At 39.3% G+C, this 17,432-nt stretch overlaps 1 long non-coding RNA gene across 3 annotated transcripts; it reads right to left on the reverse strand.

The window, feature by feature from the left end:
• Positions 1–415: 415 nt before the first annotated feature.
• Positions 416–8,362, reverse strand: LOC133647762 (uncharacterized). Of its 3 annotated transcripts, XR_009825763.1 has the most exons (4): positions 7,816–8,362; positions 7,667–7,741; positions 3,312–3,436; positions 416–584 (listed from the first exon to the last, which is right to left on the reverse strand). It is a non-coding gene; the product is annotated as an uncharacterized LOC133647762 (long non-coding RNA). The 3 variants fall into 3 exon arrangements; XR_009825762.1 differs by lacking the exon at positions 416–584 and having other exon boundaries at positions 2,430–3,436; positions 7,671–7,741; XR_009825761.1 differs by lacking the exon at positions 416–584 and having other exon boundaries at positions 2,430–3,436.
• Between the last annotated feature and the right edge of the window lie 9,070 nt (positions 8,363–17,432).

The following is a 17,432-nucleotide window of genomic DNA, read 5'->3' on the forward strand; positions in this document are numbered from 1 at the left end:
GGATGAGGAGATGCTGCTCCATTATTGATTTGATTTGATTTCGTGTAGACCGCAATATGACTCAAGTAAACAACACCAACATTGTATATGCTCCCTTGAAAATATAGAACATTACACACGGCGCTCAAAAATCTATCAAAATGTTTTAGTAGGACTTTGGTCAGCTATGAAACTGCACCGCTTGATGGATTGTACTGTGCTTCAACATAGGAGTATTATTATGGTGTGTGTATAAGGTAAGACATATTTTCTGGTGTTTTGTTTCGCAATATTATGCAAAAGAAACTTTTCTTACCTTCTGGTACCTGAAAATTTGTGCAGGTCCGCCTTTGTAGTCCGTGCCGACACCGTAGTCGATAAGCTTCTTCTTTTTCTCCACCTTGTTATGGGACATCCATCCTCTGCTGTTGCCATTTCTAATAAAAAGCAGTGTAAAGTTATGACTTATTTCAGTCAGTAAACTCGCCATGAAAGCCCTAAAACATACCGGTGTAGTGAGTTACCATTATTCACCCAAGGAACTTTAGTTATTAGAGTTCTGGTCGGACGGTTTTTCACGGGACACATTTCTGGTGTTGTTGTTTCTGGATGAGGAGATGCTGCTCCGTTATTGATTGAAGTAAAGTCTGAATGTCATTAAAACAGTTAGCTTCATCTTTTGACACTTCACAACAAAGATGACGGGGAGAAGACGCTGCCGAAGGTGAGCCACGTAAATAAGACCGCCCACAAAACGGCGCACCCGGAAGCGGCTTGAAGATGATGTGTAAAACATCATCTATGCAACATTTTGAGCAAAGAACCACCATTACATGTTATGTAGACCCCAAGGAAGTCTTTTACATTTAGAAAAAAATATATATATTATGACTCCTTTAATGCGCCTTATAATCCGGTGCGCCTTATATATGAAAAAAAGATCAAAAATAGACCATTCATCCGCAGTGCTCCTTATATTCCGGTGTGCCCTATGGTCCGGAAAATACGGTAATGCTTTATATCAATATTTGTGAGGATGTTTACCAATTTATCTAGGCCAGAGGTGTCAAACTCATTTTAGATCGGGGGCCACATTGAGAAAAATCTACTCCCAAGTGGGCCGGACTGGTAAAATCACGGCACGATAACTTAAAAATAAAGACAACTTCAGATTGTTTTCTTGGTTTAAAAATAGAATTTCTCAAAAATAAACAAATCATGTTGTTTTTTTACACTTACATGTTGCAGTTAATAGTGTTCTACCTTTAATTGTCGTTATTTATACTTTCTGAATAAATGACGTGATAATGTTCATCAGTCAACTCATTGGTGTTCATTTTCAATCTAACAAGATAAAAAAAAAAATATCAAAATCAAATTACAGGATGTTATTTATGTAGTTTGCTAATTTTCTTCGACTGTTGCACTAACATCATGTGTTTTATTTTTTTTGTACATACTGTATGTAGCATCATCTACAAAGATACAAAGAATTGCCATTGCCACATCTAGTGGACACATTTAAAACAGCAGTTTTTTTCATAGAAAAATTTCAGCTCATTTGTATACTTAGCAAATTCATCCGGATAGAACCTGTTCACGGGCCTGATCCCTTTCATCTCAGCGATCGTATTTGTCACGTTTCATGTGTCAGGTAAAGCGCAATGAATGACTCCGCTTCCTAGTGTAAGAGTGAGCTTTTATAAGTGTGCCATGACAGCAGACTCTCTAATCGGTGATTAAAACAGCTGAAAAAAAATCAAGTCTTCCAGAGATGGGCACAGTCTACACTACCTGCTGTCTGAGGCGAGTGCACAGCATCCTGCGTGACCAACAACACCCTGCTCCTCACCTGCGGCCCTCAGGTAGAAGGAACAGGTCTATACGTGCCAGGACAACTTGCCAACAGCTCGTCTGTATCCTCAGGCAGTGACCCTCTCTCACATCCCACCCATGAACTGCAACGTCTAATTATCACTTCTATTGATCTGCCCTTTATACTGTACACTGCATCCGGAAAGTATTCACAGCGCTTCATTTTTTGCCACATTTTGCTATGTTACAGCCTTATTCTAAAATGGTATCAATTCATTTTCGTCCTCAAAACTCTGCGTTTCTGGGTGTTGTTGATAAATGCAACAACACCCAGAAACGCCGCTGGCTTCGCTCGGCCCGAGCTCATCTGAGATGGACTGATTGGTTGGAATCTGCGCTTTTGCATGATATACTAGTTACTACGGTAATCTTCTCAGAAAGCACGTAGTTTCAAAGTTGTATTTGTGTTGGTACTGCATCAAAAAGCGACATCAGTGTGTAAAGGATATCACCACATGGACTCAGGAACACTTCAGAAAACAACTGTCAGTAACTACAGTTGGTCGCTACATCTGTAAGTGCAAGTTAAAACTCTACAATGCAAAGCGAATGCCATTTATCAACAACAGCCAGAAACGCCGCCGGCTTCGCTCGGCCCGAGCTCATCTAAGATGTACTGATGCAAACTGGAAAAGTGTTCTGTGGTCTGACAAGTCCACATTTCAAATTGTTTTTGGAAACTGTGGACGTCGTGTCCTCCGGTCCAAAGAGGAAAAGAACCATCCGGATTGTTCTAGGCGCAAAGTTGAAAACCCAGCGTCTGTAATTGTATGGAAAACTTGTTTTGTTTTGTTTTTAATGTATGTTTTTATTGTTTTGTTTTTTAATGTATTATATTCTGTTTTTATATGTTTAAATGGATCTTAAGGTCTGCAATAAAGATTGATGATATGGGGGTGTATTAGTGGGTAACTTACACGTTTGTGAAGGCACCATTAATGCTGAAAGGTACATACAGGTTTTGGAGCAACAAAAGTTGCCATCCAAGCGACGTCTTTTTCATGGCCGCCCCTGCTTATTTCAGTAAGATATCGCCGAGCCACATTCTGCACGTGTTACAACAGCGTGGCTTCGTAGTAAAAGAGTGCGGGTACTAGACTGGCCTGCCTGTAGTACGAACTGTGCTCTGTAAATAAACTCGCCTTGCCGACCGTTTTCTGTCGTGGACAACGACAATTTCAATAAACTACAAGTTAAAAAAAAGGCATGAACATTTCCCTCTTTTGGGTATTGAAAAAATGTATGGAACGGCGCCGCTCAAGTACCGATCCATACCAGACTGTGAATTTTGTGCATCGTTCGTGGCACCCTTTGTGTTTACGCGTTTCATGGGTCAGGATTGCACCACCTAACGCATTTTTGATACATGGTTACTATGCAGTGTGTGTGTTATTCACTATGACAATGACAATAAATGCATTGAACTGAATAAAAATCATGTTAGAGTAAATGAATACTTCTCTGATTTGAGGGCGAAGGCTTGTTCATGTGTCCTGTGATGAACTGGCGGCCAGTCCAGGGTGTAGGCCGGGGGTCAGCAACCCGCGTCTCTTTAGCACCGCCCTCGTGGCTCCCTGGACCTCTTTCAGAGATGTGTGAAAATGGAAAAAGATGAAGAACATTTTTATTTGAATATATTTTCTGTAGGAGAACAAACATGACACAAACCTTCCTAATTGTTAGAAGTCCCACTGTTTATGTTAAACATGCTTCACTGATGAGAGTATTTAGCAAGCACTGTTTTGTCCTACTAATTTCAGCGATCCTTGAACTCATTGTTGTTTGTTTACATGTACAACTTTCTCCGACGCTGCCACAGAAAGACGTGTTTTATGCCACTTCTTCTTTGTCTCATTTTGTCCACCAAACGTTCTACGCTGTGCGCGAATGCACAAAAGGTGAGCTTTGTTGATGTTATTGACTTGTTGGAGTGCTAATCAGGCATATTTGGTCAGAGCATGACTGCAAGCTAATCAATGCTAACATGCTATTTAAGCTAGCTGTATGTACATATTGCATCATTATGACTCGTTTGTAGGAATATTTGAGCTCATTTAATTTCCTTTACTTATGTCCTCTGTGCATTTCATTTATATTTGCATGTCTCATGACACATGATCTGTACGTAATATTGGCTGCATTTCTGATAGTTGTTTGTGCGCCATGTTGTTCCAGACCACAGCAAACGTTACCCAGCTTGTAAAGATTGTAATAAATCCATTAGAAGAAGACAGCCTGCCTTTTCCTTTAACTTGGACACACACATTTATACCTTTGACCCTTATGAGCCAGTCATTTCCAGAAGTTATCTCATCATGTGAGAAGCCTCCATTTAAATAACATATTATTATTTGATCTTAATAGATTAAAAATGAACAGCAATGAGTTGACTGATGAACATTATCACATCATTTAATCAGAAAGTATACATATCGACAAATAAAGGTAGAATACTATTAACCGCAACATGTAAGTGTAAAAAAAACAACAACATTATGATTTGTACATTTTCAGAATGTGCTTGCTCTATTTTTAACAAAGAAAAAAACAAACAATCTGAAGTTGTCTTTATTTTTAAGTTATCGTGCCTTGATTTTACCAGTCCGGCCCACTTGGGAGTAGATTTTTGTCCATGTGGCCCCCGATCTAAAACGAGTTTGACACCTCTACATTAGAACTTACGAATAATGGATTGGTAGGTTCATCGTAGCCAGCCTTGTGTATTATTCTAATGACCCTTTTTTCAAGTTGAATTATTGAGCCTGTGTTTGTTCTATAAACATTTCCCCAAAGTTCAACACAGTATGTTAGATATGGAAAAATAAAAGAATAATATAACTACAGCTGCAGCTATCGAATATTTTAGTAATCGAGTATTCTATCGAATATCCCGATCGATTATTCGAATAAATCATCATTTTGTTTAATTATACACGTTAAGATGTGCCCTCAATTATTGTGGTTGGCCTAATCGTCTTATTTCCTAAACGCCTGTTTTCATTATTGAAGGCTGACACGCACAGCTAAAAATGTGTATGTGCTAATAAAAACAGGTGCGCTCACAGCCCTATGTGCTGTGTGGTGTGACCGCATAAACAAAGTTCTTGTCTCTCGTGCGTTTTTGATGATTATCATACGGTGCCGTTTAAACGTTTTCTAAACTCGAGCGTACTTAAAAGAGCGGTGTCGTGCAGTGCAAGGGGGGGATGATCTGTGACGTAAACACGCTGTGCAACACCTAAACAGTCTGTGCGAAACGTGAGCTTTGACTACTGTTTAGTGAACCAGGCAAAATGCCGTAAAAAAAAATATGTACGACACCTCGAGGCAGCAACAATTCCTCTAATGTATTTTGTAATCGAATTACTCAAGGAATCATGTGCAGATATTTCTTATTCAGCATGTGTCTTACTTTATATAAAGAATAGCAATGGATTTGGATGTTTTTAGAATAGAATAGAATAGAAAGTACTTTATTGATCCCTCGGGGAAATTCAGCACCACAGTTCGCTCACAATAAAAATAAACACTAAGGTATTTTTTACATGTGAATAATATAAATACAGTCTATTATACAGCATTATTCACATGTGAATAATATAAATACAGTCTATTATACACAGTGTTGGGTTAGTTACTGAAAACCATTAACTAGTTACAGTTACTAGTTACTTTATTTCAAAAGCAACTCAGTTACTAACTCAGTTACTTACACCAAAAAGTAATGCGTTATTGTGAAAAGTAACTATTTAGTTACTTGTTTTTTTCTTTTTCTTTTTTTAAAGCTACCATTAATGCCCTTTAAGCCTTCATTTAAGTACTGTTATTGCACTGGAGAATAATACAATCTGTTGATCAGCGCTAGGAATTTTCAAAATGGGGTCCCAGGGACCCCATCAAGTCATAAAAATGGGGTCCTACAGTAAATTTTTGGGGTCCCACTTTTTGGTAAGCGTTTTGACAACAAAAAAGATAAACGTATGCATTATCCTGTTATATCTCACATTATATATTGTGTTTTGGAAAAAGGTTGTCATAAACGTTACTTAATTCATAAAAAAAAATAATAAAGAAAGAAAACAAATTTGTATACATATGTAAATGTATTCAGTTATAAACATTCATTCACTTTCTTCTTTCCTTCATGGATCTAAACTTTACCGCTGCTGGTAGTTTTTTCTATGTTTTTATTGAATAAGTTGTAGGTGTATTTATTTCAGTATAAAAGTGTAAAAAGTGTTTTGCTTGGGTCATGAAATGATGATAATGGTGTGCCAGGGCATACAAACATTTTATATTTAACGCTTAAATCTCTGGAGTCTACATCAACTTCAGATCTATCCCTCATTTCAAAATGTTTTAGTTATGTTGTTTTTTTGTCTGTTTGTTTTCCGCCCTTTTTTGTCGAACAAAACTATGTTTTTAATGGCAAACACACAAAATATGCAAAATCTTCCACCAAAAATATTTTTCAAAGTGGAATATTTGATGTGAAGTAATGGGAACCTTGGATAGGTCAATAATTCATAATAACATTGATTTTGATTCAATATTATGCTTTGAGCAATGACAGTTTGAAATAAATTGATTAATGTGGACCCCGATTTAAACAAGTTGAAAAACTTATTCGGGTGTTACCATTTAGTGGTCAATTGTACGGAATATGTACTGTACTGTGCAATCTATTAATAAAAGTCTCAATCAATCAATCCACTCCCTCGCTCTCTCTGTCCCTCCCTCACGAATGCTGCTGCGTGTGCACAATTAGTTTTGTTTTTAACCCCATCTTAACCCTGAACGTACATTGAAAATATACGCAACCCTGCCGGACATTTGAGGCATTTAAGAAACTCCGCCCGGACAGCCCCGCAAAAGAAGACACATGGTCAGTCTAGAATATCTCCATGTTAAGAAACTCTGCTTCAGCTCCACCATGATGTCTTGTAAGTAAACACAGACACGCCCCCCCCCCACCCCTCTCCACACACACACACACACACACACACACACACACACACACACACACACACACACACACACACACACACACACACACACACACACACACACACACACACACACACACACACACACACACACACACACACACACACACACACACACACACACACACACACACACACACACACACACACACACACACACACACACACACACACACACACACACACACACACACACACACAGCGCCTCTTCTCTTGTCCCCGTTGTGACACAGGAAGAATTAAGTTAAGTTAAAGTTAAAGTACCAATGATTGTCACACACACACACTAGGCGTGGTGAAATTTGTCCTCTGCATTTGACCCACCCCCTTGGGGAGCAGTGGGCAGCAGCGGCGCCGCGCCCGGGAATCATTCAGAAGGACGACACTGCAACTCTCCAATAAAACACACTCAGATCTTCTGTTTTTAGCCGATACTACATAAGAAATGACATAAAATAACGCAGTAACGCATCATGTAGTAACGGTAACTGAGTTACTGAATATAAAAAATAACGCGTTAGACTACTAGTTACTTTGTAACGCGTTAGTCCCAACACTGATTATACAGCATTATTCACATGTCAATAACATAAATACAGTCTATTATACAGCATAATTCACATTTGAATAATATAAATACATTTAAGTTAAGTATTGTTTTCCCTTTAACATCACAAATGAGTTTGACATTTGAAGTTAATTGCTTACATGAATGGACTTTTCCAGCATATTATGTGTGTATGACTTTCACCTGTGTAATAGAATGACTTCATGCAACTTTTCTCGGAGGACAATTGAACACTCACCTACCGAAAATGCAAACTTCGTCGCTGCTCGGTGACCTTTGTCTAGCGGCAGAATGTCTCTCTCGTCGTGTTGATCTAAATGAGAAGGAATGAATGACATTGGAACAAATAACAGCGCTGACATGATAGGAGGCGTGTTAGTTAGCAACCTGTTGTATTCTGATGACGTGCTAGCGTCACTTCCGCTGGGACGAGACCGGAGCGGTTAAAAAACGTGACTTTCATTTATAATAATTGAATGGTGTGTGTTCAAATAACCCTCCTCGGCCTTATAATTGTTACAAGTCGCGCTGTTGACATCTTTTCTTGGGAAATGGAGTCGACTCCAGGGGGTCTTTCCGCGGGCTCTGCCATTTTGAAATATGACGTCACGACGCGACGTCATCACCACCCGGAAGTGTGGATCTTCTTCTTCTTCTTTTGTTTTTATAGCAGGTTGGCAAGCAACCTTCTGGTGTGCATTACCGCCACCTACTGACATGGAGTGTGGACCACTTCTAGAGATCACCTTAGCACAGACCTGGGCAAATGAACGTCCGGGGGCCACATGCGGCCCCTTAAGCTTTTCAATCTGAATAATATGAATAACATCATTAAAAGTTCAGTTAAAGTGCCAATGATTGTCACACACACACACACTAGGTGTGGCGAAATTATTCTCTGCATTTGAACCATCACCCTTGATCACCCCCAGGGAGGTGAGGGGAGCAGTGAGCAGCAGCGGTGGCCGCGCCCGGGAATCATTTTGGTGATTCAACCCCCAATTCCAACCCTTGATGCTGAGTGCCAAGCAGGGAGGTAATGGCTCCCATTTTTATATAATAAAATACATGAATAAATCGTATTCATACACTCTTATTCATACACTCTTCTTCATGCAGTCTTATTCATACACTCTTATTCATATACTCGTATTCATGCATTCTTATTCATACACTGTTATTCATATAATCGTATTCATATACTCTTAGTCATCCACTCTTAGTCATCCACTCTTAGTCATCCACTCTTATTCATCCACTCTTATTCATCCACTCTTATTCATCCACTCTTAGTCATCCACTCTTAGTCATACACTCTTAGTCATACACTCTTAGTCATACACTCTTATTCATACACTCTTATTCATACACTCTTATTCATACACTCTTATTCATACACTCTTATTCATACACTCTTAGTCATACACTCTTAGTCATACACTGTTATTCATACACTGTTATTCATACACTCTTATTCATACACTCTTATTCATACACTCTTATTCATACACTCTTATTCATACACTCTTATTCATATACTCTTATTCATACATTCTTATTCATACACTCTTAGTCATCCACTCTTATTCACGCACTCTTATTCACGCACTCTTATTCACGCACTCTTAGTCATGCACTCTTATTCATACACTCTTATTCATACACTCTTATTCATACACTCTTAGTCATCCACTCTTTCCATCCACTGCGGAGGTCGAGGAAGGCAGTCAGAGTCCAGGGGGAAGATCGGCAGGTGAACCAGGTCATATACTCTTATTCATATACTCTTATTCATACACTCTTATTCATACACTCTTATTCATACACTCTTATTCATACACTCTTAGTCATACACTCTTAGTCATCCACTCTTAGTCATCCACTCTTATTCATATACTCTTATTCATATACTCTTATTCATACACTCTTAGTCATGCACTCTTATTCATACACTCTTATTCATACACTCTTATTCATACACTCTTATTCATACACTCTTAGTCATCCACTCTTTCCATCCACTGCGGAGGTCGAGGAAGGCAGTCAGAGTCCAGGGGGAAGATCGGCAGGTGAGGCGCACGGCTCACTGCGGAGACACGGATGTACTGTGGGAACAGGAGATGACAAGGACAAATAAGGACTAGGCACGAGGGAGACAAAGCGAGCAAAAGAGAGAGACACAGATGAGGAGCCAGAGACGTGAAGCTTACTGAATCAGGGCTTTGTTCCGGCGTGGAGTAGTCAGTGGAGTGAGCCTTTATGCTGCTGCTTCTCGTCAAGACCAGGTGCGTTGATTGATGATTGCCGCCGGCTGTGGAGGCGCGTGGCCGCGGTCTGCGTGGCGCGTGCGGGGGCGTGTCCTGCGGTGCTTGCAGCGTAGCTTCGAGGAGCTCCTGCCGAGGAGGTAGAAGCAGACTGCGCGAGCGCCGTAACAGTGCCCCCCCTCTTATGCGAGGCTCTCGACGAGCGCCGGAGAGCTCCAGAGTTGACCTGATAGAAGTCCTCCAGAAGGGTGGGGTCAGCAAGGTAGGAGGCCGACACCCAGGATCTATCCTCTGGACCATAACCCTCCCAATGTACCAAAAATACCAGGCCCCTACCTTGCCGACGGACCCCAAGGATCTCCTTGACGGTCCAAACTGGGTCACCGTTATCCAGAATTCTAGGAGGGGTAGGGTCAGGGGAAGAGAGTGGAGAACTGGAGACAGGCTTACTCTGGGATACATGGACCACCGGATGTCGCTTCACCGAGGGGGGTAGAGACAGACTAACAGATACTGTTGGATAAGCTCAGAGCAATCGGATTTAACAAAACCTCATGGAGCTGGATGCAATCCTACTTGGAGGGGAGGAAACAGGTGGTAGAGGTGAACGGCACCGTGTCCCCCCCCCCCCTCTCAGTGAGCTGTGGAGTCCCCCAAGGCAGTATATTAGGGCCTTTACTGTTCCTGGTATACATAAACGACATGTCATCGGCATGCGACTGTGAATTGTTTTTGTTTGCGGATGACTCGGCCTTGCTGGTATCCGGCAAGGACAAGTCACAGGTGGAGAAAATCCTCAGTGCTGAACTCTGTAGAACTTGCACCCGGCTCGCTGACAACAAGCTATCCATACACTTGGGTAAAACGGAATCCATCCTGTTTGGGTCCCATATCAACCTTAAGAAAGTCAATGACTTCACTATAAAAGTGGGTGACGTTGTTCTCACCAGGAAAGATGAGGTCACCTACCTAGGTTCCATTCTAGAGGCTAATCTTTCCTGTGATAAAATGGCAACCAAGGTAATCAAAAAGGTCAACCAACGAACGAGATTTCTCTATAGAATCTCCTCTCTGGTCAACAAAAGCACCTTGAGGATTCTGGCGGGAGCTCTCGTTCAACCCTTTTTTGATTACGCATGCACCTCCTGGTACCCTAGCACCTCTAAAACCCTCAAATCTAAACTCCAAACATCCCAGAACAAGCTAGTCAGATTACTTCTAGACCTCCACCCCAGATCCCACCTCACTCCTACCCACTTCTCCAAAGTGGGCTGGCTCAAGGTGGAGGACAGAGTAAAACAACTTGCACTGAGCCTAGTCTATAAAATCCGCTACACCTCCCTGATACCGAAGTACATGTCAAACTACTTCCATAACGTAAATGACCGCCATAACCACAACACCAGGGGGAGCTCCACTAACCACGTTAAACCCAGATTCCGATCTAACAAAGGTCTTAACTCATTCTCTTTCTATGCCACATCAATATGGAATGCACTCCCAACAGGTGTAAAAGAAAGCATAAGAAAAAGTATCTACATTTGATTGTTAACATTTGATTTATATATGTTTATTTTTGTAATATTTTTATGAATTTATTAATCAATCAACAAAACAATACACAACAATGCAATCCAATTCCAAAAGCAAACCCGCCCCAGCAACACTAAGAACAACAGTAAACAGAGCAATTGAGGACACACAAACATGACACGGAACAATCCAAATGTAGTGAAACAAAAATGAACATTATCGACAACAGCATCAATACTAGTAACAATTTCAAAACAGCAGTGATTAAAAATCCCTCATTGACATTATCATTAGACATTTATATATATAAAAAAAAGAACAATAGTGTCACAGTGGCATACACTTGCATCGCATCTCATAAGCTTGACAACACACTGTGTCCAATATTTTCACAAAGATAAAATAAGTCATATTTTGGTTCATTTAATAGTTGAAACAAATTATTCTTGAGACAAGATTTCGGGCCCCAATGACATATTTATTTGAGAAGCTGTCTCAGAAAATTATGATATAAAACAATAACTCCCCAGCTGGAGCCTTCCTAGTCACTGCTGGACCATGACTTGGATTTGAACCTAGTACCCTTTGATTGGGCGCTAGCTGCTATAACCACTCGGCTATCTTTTGTCTGCCATTTCACAGTTTTCGTGCCCCAATGACATAACCTGTCCTAGTAAACTAGGATATAAAACAGCAACTCTTCCAGTTGGAGCTTTCCTAGTCACTGCACGACATGACGTGGATTTGAAACCAATCCCCTTTGAGTGACAGCTAGCTGCCTTAACCACTCAACTATCATTGGTCTGCTGGAGCCAAGACTTCGGGCCCCAATGACATATTTAATTGAGAAACTGTCTCAGTAAACTATGATACAAAAAAGTAACTCCTCCAGCCGGAGTTTACCCAGTCACTGCTCGGCCATGACTGGGATTTGAACCCAGTCCTTGATTGGAAGCTAGGTGCTTTAACCACTCAGCTACCCTTTGTCGTGCCCCAATGACATATTTAAATGAGAACCTGTCTCAGTTAACTACAAATGGACGTGTAAAAAAACACTGACTCTTTTGGCTGGAGTCTTGTAACCTGACCGGGATTTGTACCCAGTACCCCTTGGTGCACAGTTACCAGTGTTAACCACTCAGCTACATATATATACACTGTACATACTGTATATGTACATATACATATACAAAAATTAACATTTACACCGTATATCTAAGGGTTGTCAAGTGATTAATTTGTTTTAATCAGATTAATCACACTCTACATCTGTGATTAATCACAGATTATTTTTCTAGCATTTTTTAAATATATATATACATATATATATATATATATACATATATATACATATATATATATATATATACATATATATATATATATATATATATATATATATATATATATATGTATATATATATATATATATATATATATATATATATATATATATATAATGTGGGGTGAAGGAGTGATGCGTGGGATGATGCAACACTATGCCCAGATGTGGGATGTGAGTTCAGGATGTTGGTGTGGCTTGTGCAGCCCTTTGAGACACTCGTGATTTAGGGCTATATAAGTACTGTGAAGTCTGGGAAGCTAAATAAGGCACACTTGGAAATAATGAATTTCTTTATGTATGCAATTGCGGCAGAAGTCCACAGGAGGGCGCACGTTCCCTTCCAGAGTCTATTGCTGCCATTAAAAGACACTTGGGCAATAGCCAGAGGTGCACTCTTAAAACGAATGTGTTGGAAATAACACAATTTGTGTTGTTTTTTTTACACATCTCCATGTCCAGAGGGGGACAACTCAACTTGTCAATTTTAACACATTAACTTTGTTACTTATATTAACACAGTAAATGTGTAGGTTTTAGTAACAAATGTTTGTGTTACTCAAATTAAACACATTTTGTGTATATTGGCAACACTTGTGTGTGTGTGCATGCTATGCTATATAAAAAAACAACATAATTGAAATTTAATTGGCATTTAATTCAAAAATTCCTTCTATTCATTACAAGTCACAACATTTAGGAAATAAGTCTGTATCTTGTCAGTAAGTGCAATTCAGAATCTCTCAGCTCATATTAGGGATGTCCGATAATGGCTTTTTGCCGATATTGTCCAACTCTTTAATTACCAATACCGATATCAACCGATATATACAGTCGTGGAATTAACACATTATGCCTAATTTGGACAACCAGGTATGGTGAAGATAAGGTACTTTTTAAAAAAATGAATCAAATAAAATAAGATAAATAAATTAAAAACATTTTCTTGAATAAAAAAGAAAGTAAAACAATATAAAAACAGTTACATAGAAACTAGTAATTAATGAAAATTTGTCAAATTAACTGTTAAAGGTTAGTATTATTAGTGGACCAGCAGCACGCACAATCATGTGTGCTTACGGACTGTATCCCTTGCAGACTGTATTGATATATAATGTAGGAAGCAGAATATTAATAACAGAAAGAAACAACCCTTTTGTGTGAATGAGTGTAAATGGGGGAGGGAGGTTTTTTGGGTTGGTGCACTAATTGTAAGTGTATCTTGTGTTTTTTATATGGATTTAATAAAAAAATAAAAAAAAAAAAAAAAAAACACAGATACTAATAAAAAAAAACGATACCGATAATTTTCGATATTACATTTTAACACATTTTTCGGCCGATAATATCGGCAGACCGATATTATCGGACATCTCTAGCTCATATACATCAAGTGGCAAAGCATCAGTTGCATCTTTCAGATTCATCACTTGAAATTAGTCTTTTTAATCACATAAGTGTGAAGGTGTTCATCAAAATAGTTAACAGTGAGAACTCTCAACAAAATGAACACCTCATCACGGTCAGAAAAGGTTACAATATACACTGTCTCTCCAAAGATATGTTTGTTGTCCAGATCACATTTGAAGGAAAGCACACAACCAGGTCTGTAGCAATGACCAAATATAGACACACAACTGATACTCCAAATGTTTAAATCATTGATTGAAACTTTATTAGTAGATTGCACAGTGAAGTACATATTACATACAATTGACCACTAAATGGTAACACCCCAATAAGTTTTTCAACTTGTTTAAGTCGGGGTCCACTTATGTCCACAGGCTGCCATTTTTTCAATCAACAACTCCTACTTTACCAACCAGGCAAGGTTACAAGCCCAATACAATTTGTTTTTATTTTTATTATTATTATTTTTTTTATAATGTCCTGCCCAGCTTCTCGGGCAAATCATATAGTAGATGTAGATGCCCGTATCGGCTGTTCAGATTTACTTTACAAAAGAGAAGTGTAGGATACTTCTCTTGTTGCCTTACTTGTATTTTGACTTTATTAAATGTATTTATATTATCATTTGGTGCAGCCGGGCCGGAGCAGGAGGGGATAGAAAGAGAGAAAAAGGAAGACAGAGGGGGGAATTGTGGGGACAAGAGGGGGATTAGACAGAGAGACAAAAACAACAACAACAACAACAACAACAGAGCAACATCAGCAAATACGACATGTACAAATATGATGGTAAAAGTAATAGCAAATAAGCAGTTAGCGAAAATAAAAAAATAATACAGAAATGACAATGAGCATTATTACACTAAAAACGGAGCAATATGAATACCAATAGAAATAGTGCTATTGATAATAAACAATACCAATACTTTACCTTTATTATCAACAATACAATTGTTCAAATGCAACAATACATATACGTCATGATAACTTGAGATACGAAAGAATGCAGAAAAATGGAGGGGAAGAAAGAGAAGCAACCTACATTAACCTTGTAGATTGTTATAGTAACAATAGGTTAAGCTTTGTCAGTGTGCCATGTGTTATACCCAGTTTACCCTAGGGCAACAACGTTAATATATGTTTGATGAAACGTGATTATGTGCATGAGTGTATGTGTGCATATGTACTTGTATATGTACAGAATGTGTATATGTGTGCTTGTACAGTGAATGTATATGTACAGTATGTGTATATGTGGGTTTGTACAGTGAATGTATATGTACAGTATGTGTATATGTGTGTACAGCGAATGTATATGTACAGTATGTGTATATGTATGTTTTAACAGTGAATGTATATGTACAGTATATGTATGTGTGTGTTTGTACAGTGAATGTATATGTACAGTATGTGTATATGTATGTTTTTACAGTGAATGTATATGTACAGTATGTGTATATGTATGTTTTTACAGTGAATGTATATGTACAGTATGTTTGTATAATGAATGTGCGTGTGGATGTACGAACTTTGAGTGTGTAAATATGTACTGTATTTATTTGTATATGTATGTGGGAGCGTAGGTACCTATGTATGTATGTGTGTATGTGTGTGAGTATATGTGAATTTGCATGTACAATACATTTGACTCCCAGTGTGTGCGGGAGCCAGAGTACGGCCCCAGCCTCCCCGAGAGCCCATCCCACAAACAGTAGGTGTGGTGCCCAGGGAACCAGGGGCCACCGCCCCCACGCAGCCAAGCCGGACAGCGACAGGAACCCCAGAGCCTGGCCCGCCGCGCCGCCCACAAGGGCCAGCAGCAGGCCGCAGACAGACGCACCCGGCAGAGGACAAGGCACGAGAAAAGCAGGGGGCAGCCAGACCCCAAGCCAGCGAGAGACTACACCCCACACGGACAGAAAGGCGGGATGCCCCGCCCGAGTCGCCCGGAGACCCCCCGCAACCGGACGGGAAGACCGCCCCCGCCCCACCGGCAACAGGGCCCCCACGAGCCCCCACCCCACCCCCACCCCCGGAGAGCGCGGCGAGGCCAGCCCACGGCCACCCCACGGCCACCCCACCCAAGCCGGCCGCCACAGGACCACCCAGCACGGGGCCACAGGAACCACCCACCCCACCCGCAGAGACCCCAACGATGGAGATGGAACAACCAGCAACCGCCCCGCCGAGTTCCCCCCCTGAGGTAGGGGATTAAATAAATAAAATAAATAAATACATAATAATAATAATATTAATAAAATATATTACAAAAAAATAAGAATAAATAAATAATTAAATCTATTTATAAAAAATAAAAAATAAAAAAAGAATTAAAAGATCACAGACATGCTGACACACAAGCCCTTTAGAAGCATTAAAGATAAGCTGACTCAATTTAAGATATTGAATAGATTGTATTTGACATCTTCTCAGCTGTTTAAAATTAGTGTGGTAGATAGCAAGTTATGTATGAAGTGAGGCAACTCTTGTTCATTTATTGTGGGAATGTCAGAGAATAAAAGAGTTATGGTTGAAAACAACAAAAGAAGCAATCACAGTCCTTAATATAAACATCCCAATGACACTGCAAACTTGTATTCTTGGGGATCTCCATCAATTTAGTAACGTGTCAAAGAGTAAAAATGCTTTTCTTTCAATATGCATCATAACAAAAAGGGTAATATTTTAAAAAAATGGATCGATGTTGATAGTCCAACTCATACTGACTGGTGCACACAAGCTATGGAGATGATATCAGTAGAACAAACTGCATTTAGTTTAGATAATGAGTCATATATTGGAATATGGGACCCATTATTTCAATTTGTTTCAACTATTAAATGAACCAAAATATGACTTATTATATCATTGTGGAAAATATTGGACACAGTGTGTTGTCAAGCTTATGAGATGTGATGCAAGTGTAAGCCACTGTCACACTATTGTTCTTTTCTCATGTTATTCTTTATTCATGTTTTTAATATCAATGAGGGATTTTTAATCACTATGTTGAAATTATTAGTATTGCTGTTGTCGATGTTCATTTTTGTTTCACTACATTTGGATTGTTCCGTGTCATGTTTGTGTCCTCAATTGCTGTTTCTTGTTGTTCTTAGTGTTGCTGGGGCGGGTTTGCTTCTGGAATTGGATTGCATTGTTGTTTTGATTGAATAAAATTCATTATAAAAAAAAAAAAAAAAAATCAAATGTTATCAGAAGGTAGATACTTTTTCTTATGCTTTCTGGTGTGTGTGTGTGTGTGTGTGTGTGTGTGTGTGTGTGTGTGTGTGTCCACTACTTGCTGTACATATCCTACCAAGTCAGACCTACACTGTTTCAATGTCCATTTCTCTGATACAATTGTTGATGACTGAAGTGTTGATATCAATCAAACCTAACCCCCCCATCCCAGAATGTAAATAATTCAATGTATATACTCTGATGATTATCTTGTG

The sequence above is a fragment of the Entelurus aequoreus genome, linkage group LG04, assembly GCF_033978785.1.
Source record: "Entelurus aequoreus isolate RoL-2023_Sb linkage group LG04, RoL_Eaeq_v1.1, whole genome shotgun sequence".
Taxonomy (NCBI): Eukaryota; Metazoa; Chordata; class Actinopteri; order Syngnathiformes; family Syngnathidae; genus Entelurus; species Entelurus aequoreus.